Raw genomic sequence first — 9,274 nt, 5'->3', positions numbered from 1 at the left:
GAAACCAACCATCTTGTTCTTCCCCAGAGATGAAGGAGAAAGCTGTAAATGAGGATAATGACCCCCAGAACCAAAAGAGCAAAACTCCCACTCAGTTCCAGAGGAGAGCTTGATGCTCCAGAACCCCTTGACAACTGGATAACAACGGACAACAAAATTAAAGCACTGAAGAAACACTCCCAGATTGAAGGGGGGAAACCAAAAAATCAAGGAGAGGTGAGAAAAACCAAAACCTTGCTCAAAGACCAATACAGCTCGGGAAGAGCACGAGCTCAGAGGTGAAAAAATGACGAAGACAACTTGTGAAATGGGACCGACATCATGTCAACACTTAACACCAACAGCAATGTCTCCACCAAGGCTGAATGATACGAGACATAAGAAGCCTATTCAGAAACAGCCAAGACAAAAGTAATAACACCACTGGTACAGAAACAGAAGACAAGTGAATAAGAGAGAAAAAGATGGAAGGAACGTCAAGAAAGCTCATACTGTTGCCATGACGAAAGCTGCAGACGAAACGTTCGGGTGTTTCACCCAATCTTTGTACACTTGCAGAATGTACAAAGAGCAGTACTAAGAGTCAAATACTCCAAACATGTAGACTGGCAAAGAATCTTGAACCAATGAGAAATATCTCTGGACTTGTACACTGAAAGAGAAAAAGAAAAGCTGCCAAAAATTTTTTTTCAGAAAACAGGTCCAAAGAGCTGGAAACCGTAGCTGGGCCAGCCAAAAGGAAGCCAATAGGAGAACCCTGCTGAAGAACATCTCAAGTCTGGCTAGAACCTGGAGCAGCAGTCGAAGAGGAGAGAAGAGATAAGGAAAACCCACCAACCCCAGTCCAACTAAACTAAATTGAACTAAATTAAATTGAGCAAACTAAAAGACTCAAAAGCCCCAGGTGTGGATGGAATCTAATCCGAAGTCATAAAGGAACTGGCAGAACTATGCCTACCACTGAAATTACTTTTTACAAAATCTCTGGACCAAGGGCTAGTCCCCCCTAGATTGGAAATATGCAAATGTCACCCTTATTTTATAAAAGGCAGAAAAGGCTCAAACTCAACTCAAAGGCAGAAACTACCATCCGATCAGCTTGACATCACACATCTGCAAGCTCACAGAGAGAATCCTAATGGAGGGGATCATTCACCATCTTTCAATGAACAATCTTTTAAAATTGACACAACATGGGTTTGTTAAAAATAGATCCTACCTTACAAACCTGCTCACATTTTTGGAAATGGTAACCAGCTACTAAGAGAAAGGAATTACAGTGGATGTAATATTCATGGATTTTGCTAATGAATACTACATTAGCAACTACATTCTTTGATTAGGTACCACATAAAAGACTGGCAAGGAAATTACAGACACATGGAATAAATGGTAGAATACTAGAAGGGATAAAACAATGGTTAAAACAAAGAAAACAAAGTTGTGCTAATTGGGAATGAATCTCTGATTGGAGAAATGTGGTAAGTGGGGTACCACAGGGGTCCAACTTTTTTTGTCATATACATCAATGACATAGATGAGAATAGTACAAACCACATCATCAAATTTGCAGATGACACAAAGATTTAGTAAAGTGGGAAATGATAATGATACCGAAGCCTTGCAAAGAGATCTATAATAATAATCTTTATTCAAAAGAATGTGTGCACAAAGGATATAAGAGTAATATACAATTGTTGGGACAGGAGTTATACTAATGAAGCCACTATTACACAAAACATTTTGGGCAAGAAATCTACATGAATTCCACAAATGGTCAGAAGGCTGGCAAGTGCTCTTTATTATTGACAAATTCAATGTACAGTAATAACATTACATTACAGCAGATTGACCTTTGAGTCAAAATCCACCACTCACTGAAAGTTGCACAACAGGTAGGAGCTGCAGTCAAAAAAGCTAACCAAACCCTTGGAATAATCAAGCGTACCTTTGACTTTAAGGAAATGACAGTAGTGATTCAGTTGTATAAATCTCTGCTGCACCCCAATTTGGAGTACTGTATCCAAGCATGGAGACCTCATCTTTAGAAGGACATGGCTGCTCTGGAGAAAGTGCAACATGGGCAACAAAAATCATTCCAGAACCAAGTCAACTCACGTATCAGGAATGATTGAGGGCTACTGTGCTAATAACACTGCAAACCAGGCATGACAGGGCAGATTTCATTGAGACTTTAAATAGCAAACAATTTGGAGAATATTGATCTGGACAATCTTCAAAAGGTCAGATGTAACACAAACAAGGAGTAACGGTTTCAAGCTCAAGCCACTGTGAACAGGAGATGCTCAGATGTTGCACTGAGAACAGAAGATGCTTTTTCACCCACGGGGTTATAAGCTAATGGAACCTAGTTAGTGTAAGCCTACTTTGGTTCCCAGTAGGCTCACACTGACTAGCAAGGGCCTGGTGTGGATTAAACTGGGTGGAGCTTTCCATGTAGCAAGCACCAAGGACCCACCTTAAGAGCCCTCCCAGAAATCTATTATGCATTAAACCAAGTACAAGGCATATTGTACAATACTGTACAGTATTGTACAATGCATTGAAACAATTAAGAAATGTAAAATAAAATTTCATAAATAAACTAAATCATGACTTCCCTGTCGATTGGAGCAAGCACAATGCAGTAATGTCTTGATAAAAAGTAACATTGACTTATAACTCACATTTTTATATAGTTGTATAACCTGGGGCCGAAGCGACATGAGCTAAAATTCTTGACTGAACCAATTCTCAGCTGAAATGTAAAAAATAAAGTATTGAGTAAAGTACAGTAATGTTAAAGAGCACCTTTCTGAGCAGTTTATTGTGCTGTTCTCTACAGTAAGATCCGCTACATCCATTGAAAAGGACCATGCATATTCATGAAGATGATATACTACATGGCACAAGAGAGAACTCAGACTGTTCCTCCAGGGGCAATAAGGTACAGTATTACAGAATCACTAGAGACTATATCCAAGCCATAATGAATGACAGCAGTTCAGTCATAAAACATCTTGCAAAATTTTCTCTCACCCTTTTCCCTTACCATCTCAAGGTAGAGCTCTGGTTAATTATCCACTGGCGTGTGTACATTAGCAGAACAATCTGCTCAGAACAGCGTTTCTCATACTATTTAACGCCACATTTCTCAGTTACAGTAACTCACTGCAGTATATACGATGAGTTCCTGGCATTTATGTGAACCATTCTGTCCACGGGAGTAGGCACTACTGTATATGTTTTTTTTTCATACTAAAATTAAATATGATTTATTTTATTATTCACGGGATATTCTTTATTTTAAGAAGCTTATTTGAGCTTCAGAGCTATTTACTGTATTGACAAAGATAAACGACATAACATGATAAAAGATGTCTGACAAGCGGTAAAATGTATCATTATGAAACCTGTAGTGATCATAGCTCATATAAAATGTAATGCTGTACTATATTCCTGTTGTGTACAACCTTAGGGTTGACCCTGCAAGAACAGGTAAAAATTTCCCCGAAGTCTCGATGTAATGTGTCACCTGACACGACTGTACACGAGCCTGTGATGTACACACAGTGTAATTAACCTCAGGTGGCAGTAGCATATGATTGAAAAAATCCATACTGGACATAAGGTCAGTATAATGGTAACTGTATAAGACCTGTTAACCCATACAAGGCAGCTCCTATTTCTAGCCACTTACACTTATTCATATATATGTCTAACCTACGCTTGAAACAATTCAGCGATCCCACATCTAATTTGTAAATCGAGCAGAGGAAATGTTGTGAGTTGAGGAGTTAGACCACTGTGATATTGGGCCCATAATATTTATTTATTTATTTATTTATTTATTTATATATATACAAGAAGGTACATTGGGTTTGTGAGAATACATTGGATAGTACAGTATTTACATTCTTGTAAAGCCACTAGTACGCGCAGCGTTTCGGGCAGGTCCTTAATCTAGCAGATATAGCAGCAATATAGTGATGTCACACACCTCGCGCAGAGTATACTACATGTATATACATAAAACAATTTCTATGTTGGTTTTCGTTAATTTTGGACAGGTTGAGTTTTTGTTTAAGAGAGAAGCGATGATGTACCACACATTAACTGACAGGTGTGTTTCAACTGTAGCGGCCGGAGGCAAACTGACTCGCCACTAACCTTCACCTGTCATCTTTCCTCATCAGGTTACGTGGGAATACTCACGTCATAGACTTTCCACTTTCTTTTTCTTGTTATTGTTTGGTGAACAGCTGATCGGGTACACCGCTTATACTGTCACCTGGCGGCCGCTCCTCGCACTACCGCGCCTTCACCCGTTGCTATGGAGACGGTGACGCTGCCGGTGCTACCACCTGGCGGCCGCTCCTCGCACTACCGCACCTTCACCCGTTGCCATAGCGACGAGGACGCCGTCACTACATCAGGTAGTTGGTGAATTTATTTACCCGAGGCCTACTATCTCACAAGTGTCTTCGACGAGGACAGGAAGTCGGCGACTTGTTACAGGTCCACCCCTTTGTCCTGACGATTTTATCGAGTTGGGTTTTAAAATTCAACAGTATTTGGATATTTACGGCTGCGGCGGGTAGGCGGTTCCATGGGTTTATAAACCCAGTGGGTGAAAAAGTATCTCCAGCTGTGTAATTACCTAAGTGTAATTACCTAAGTGTAGTTACAGGATGAGAGCTACGCTCGTGGTGTCCCGTCTTCCCAGCACTCTTTGTCATATAACGCTTTGAAACTACTGACGGTCTTGGCCTCCACCACCTTCTCACTTAACTTGTTCCAACCGTCTACCACTCTATTTGCGAAGGTGAATTTTCTTATATTTCTTCGGCATCTGTGTTTAGCTAGTTTAAATCTATGACCTTGTTCTTGAAGTTCCAGGTCTCAGGAAATCTTCCCTGTCGATTTTATCAATTCCTGTTACTATTTTGTACGTAGTGATCATATCACCTCTTTTTCTTCTGTCTTCTAGTTTTGGCATATTTAATGCTTCTAACCTCTCCTCGTAGCTCTTGCCTTTCAGTGTCCCACACTGTGGTTTGTTGTGCTTGAGACCGTTGCTCCTTGTTTGTGATACATCTTGAAGAAGTTGTCTACAAAAGCGACCTTTTGAAGTGGCAGTTGACCTGACACGCCACATTGGGGTACATGTGCACGTTTATTTATTTATTTATTTATTTATTTATTTATTTATATACAAGAAAGTACATTGCGTTTGTGAGACTACATAGCATAGTATTTACAATCTTGTAGAGCCACTAGTACGCGCAGCGTTTCGGGCAGAAACGTGACAGAAAATTATATATACCCTTGATTCTACAGGAATAATTATAATGATAATAATTCATAATTTAATGATTCATTGTGTCGGGGGGACAGGCAGCCAGTTTCTATATACAGTACAAATTAGGTTTATATGGAGGTCCTTCCCCAAGGTCAAACTGCTGACCCTCACCAGGATGCAACCCCACAACAAACTGACTAACTCCTGTGTACTTATTTTCTCCTAGGTGGACAGGGGCATGAGGGGGATAGGAAACGGGCCCAACCATTTCTGTGCCGCCCGGGAATCGAACCCGGAATCCCCGATTGTGAGTCGAGAACGAAGGAAAGAGAACTAGATGGATGATAGAGGAGGAAACAAGGAAGACTAGCATCTAAGCTCAACCTCTGGAAGACGCATCAGTCCACCAAGACTCCCATAGATTATGTCATACACAAGTGCATTAATTTAAGCAACTTAGAAAATCAAATCAGATTAAATAAATGAGAGAAAAACTTTTCCAAATCGTGTGTAGTACAGGATGAGTATGGAGGGCCATTACCTCCCACAGGATGAGTATGGGGTCCATTAATTACCTCCCACAAGATGAGTATGGGGTCCACTACTGCCCACCTGTGGATGGCAGTGGACCCCATACCAATCCTTTGTATGGTAGTGGACCCCATACTCATTCTATGGTAAGAAAAACCCCAAGGTATTTTATGCTTATATACAAGTAACGCCAAGACAAAAGACTCTACAAGAACCCACAAAAGGGTGAGACCAACCAAGTTATAATTGACGATAAAAAGGTAGCTAAGACTATGTATGAATACGTGACACAAAAGCTCAGACAAGAAGGACAAGACAACATCCCAACACCCACACAAATGTTTGAAGCAGAGGGACGACAATGACTTAAGGAATATTCCCATAACGTGCGGAACAGTCAAGCAGAACATTCACAAATTAAAGAAATCTTAAGCCCGTGTTGATGGAATTATATCGAAAGCCGCAGAGGAACTGGTTCATGAACTGTATCTACCACCATTATATATATATATATATATATATATATATATACACCGCGAGCACCGGTGTATTTGCGGCCATGCACGGGCAGACCAATACGGCAGCCATGGTCTCATCTGTCGTAAGACACAGGGAAAGATTGCCAGACATGAAGCAGTCAATGACATCATCAAGAGAAGTTTGGCTTCAGCTGGGTGCCCAGCACAAAGGGAACCTCAGTTGTGCAGACCTGACAACAGCCAAAAACGCCCAGATGGAGTCACCCTGCAGCCGTGGAGGGAAGGTAAACAGGTCGTGTGGGACTACACGTGTGCATCCACATTGGCTGATACCTATCTACCTTACAGCGCAGCTTAGGGAGGCGGGGCGGCCACCTTCAGGGAGACCCAGAAAACTAACAAGTACAGGGACTTAGAACGTTGTTACAGGTTCGTGCCAATAGGCTCTGAGACTCTGGGCGCCTGGGGTAAATGTGCACTTAAGTTCCTGAAGGAGCTGGGCGAGGAACTCATTGGGAAGACTAGAGACCCAAGAGCGGCCAGTTTTATGTTTCAGCGCCTCAGTGTTGCTGTTCAGAGGGGAAATGCGTGCTGTATCTTGGGTACGCACCCGACCCCCGAGGAGCTGGACGAGGTCTTCGAACACTGATTGGTATATTGTTATATAAGTGTGTGTTTTCTGTAAACTGTAGCACTGCAATAAAATCAAATAAAAAAAAATAATAGGGGTGGTAGGAGAGGAAAAGATTAAAGTATTCAGTGAGAATCCACAAGGTCTTCTCTGAACACTATTTATTTTCTTCTTCGAGGATGTGGGTCCCTTTAATTAAACCAGTGGTGGTACCCCTAAAAATTATATATATATATATATATATATATATATATATATATATATATATATATATATATATTGTGACGGTAACGCGTTGGTGTTCGGCTGTTTAAGGCTAGGGGTATGGCCTCGTCACATAGTTATAAAAAAAAATAGAAAAACTGGAACTTCGTCTGTGGTAAGGTAAGGAGAAGACACACAAAACACAAGTAAATTTTAACAATGAAATTTTAATTACGTTAAATAAATCAAAACATGAAAAAAAATGGACAAACAAATTTGAATAATAAAATCAATCAAAATAATAAGAATAATTAAATGACACAATGAAAAGTTACGTTAAGATAAAATAACAAGAAGTGCAACACAAAATAAAGGGAAGGTGCTGGAATATTGGCTTTAAGCTACCACCTCTCTCAGTACACGCTAACGTCTAGCCGGGAGGAGTGGTAACCACGAAAGCACTGAACATTCTGAGGTCTGAGGTCGTGGCGACCCCAGACATCAAGTAGTATGGGGGGGCGAAGTGCAGTTGCAGCCCGGCCGGCGACCAATCAGCGGAGCCGGTAGCGATCAACAGGTAGTTTGGCGGTTTGAGTCTGAACAGGTGTCTCTGGCTGCAACGTTTTGCGCTCTGGCAAACCGGAGCTGGTGTTGTTGTCGTTGTTGGACATTTCTTCCATAGTAGTTTTATATAATTTCAATGACGTAATTGTGGAGGGAAGAGCAGGCTCAATCTCTTGAAGGAGATTATCGTCACAATATATATATATATATATATATATATATATATATATATATATATATATATATATATATATATATATATATATATATATATATATATATATATATGCTGTTATTGAGAGTTTACATTTACCACTTGGACTGGTCGGTATAGAGACGACCTTGCTCCATGCAGGTCGGCGTTCGATCCCCGACAGTTGAAGTGGTTAAGCACTGCACATTCCCTCTGTCCTCGTATCCTTCCCAGGGGCTATATAGTCATACTGGCTTAGCGCTTTCTCCTGATAATTATCTTCCCTTAGCGCTGTAACTGCCTAGGCTGTCTTACCGGCTAGGCTCAGCACGGGGCTCTCCCTAGTCTGTCTATGACAAGCCGCTGGCTTGTCGTCGAGGCCATTAGAGTGTTAGTGGCCCTCGGGTAAACTCAGGTAAATTCTGTCTCTATTGTACATTCCACTTAATTGTTCCTATGGACATCTTTATCTTTCTAAACATTTATTTTTCAGATCTCAAGTGAGCAGGAGTTTCCCAAGCAACACTCGTGTTAAGCCGGGACCAGGAGCTAAGAGATGCCGCCCAAGGTAAACTGCCACCACGCAGGTCTATACACATCAACCTGTACATGGTTTACCAGTGATAACTGGTGGTTCAAAGAATGTTTATGAACGAAAATATTGTTATATGAAATTGGTAAAATAATTTAATTAATCAAATTGTGACTGAACTTATGGAAAAACATTATTCACGGTCCCGGGAGTACACAAAGGTTCCTTCTCGACTCAGAATTAAGAATTCCGGGATCGAATCCCGGGCGGGGCAGAAATCCTATTACCCAAGTAACACTACCCAGCAGGTGTTGAGCAACACCACCCAGCAGGTGTTGAGCAACACCACCCAGCAGGTGTTGAGCAACACCATCCAACAAGTGTGTGTTGGACCAGCATAATTTAGCAGGCAACAACAACAATAATAATAATAATAATAATAATAATAAAAATAATAATAATAATAATAATAATAATAATAATAATAATAATAATAATAATAATAATAATAACAACACAATGGGATAGAGAACATCAGGTATTAATACCGATTTTTCGTGTTAAATTATATTGTTATACGTGAAATATTTGACTAATTATCTTCACTGCTTTTCTTGGCTACCTCATGCTAGGCTCAGGGCGCTGCTAGGAAGCTGAGCAAGGAGGAGAGAGACAAGCTCAGACAACTGGAACAGGAGAGGAGGCAGCGGGAAGCTGAGGAGGCCAGGTGTGTGGAGGCGAGAGGAGGTACAGGTGTGTGAGGGGGTGAGGAGGTACAGGTGTGTGAGGGGTGAGGAGGTACAGGTGTGTGGAGGGGGTGAGAAGGCCAGCAGGTGTG

Source organism: Procambarus clarkii, chromosome 10, assembly GCF_040958095.1.
Source record: "Procambarus clarkii isolate CNS0578487 chromosome 10, FALCON_Pclarkii_2.0, whole genome shotgun sequence".
NCBI lineage: Eukaryota > Metazoa > Arthropoda > Malacostraca > Decapoda > Cambaridae > Procambarus > Procambarus clarkii.
This window is presented reverse-complemented; position numbering follows the sequence as displayed.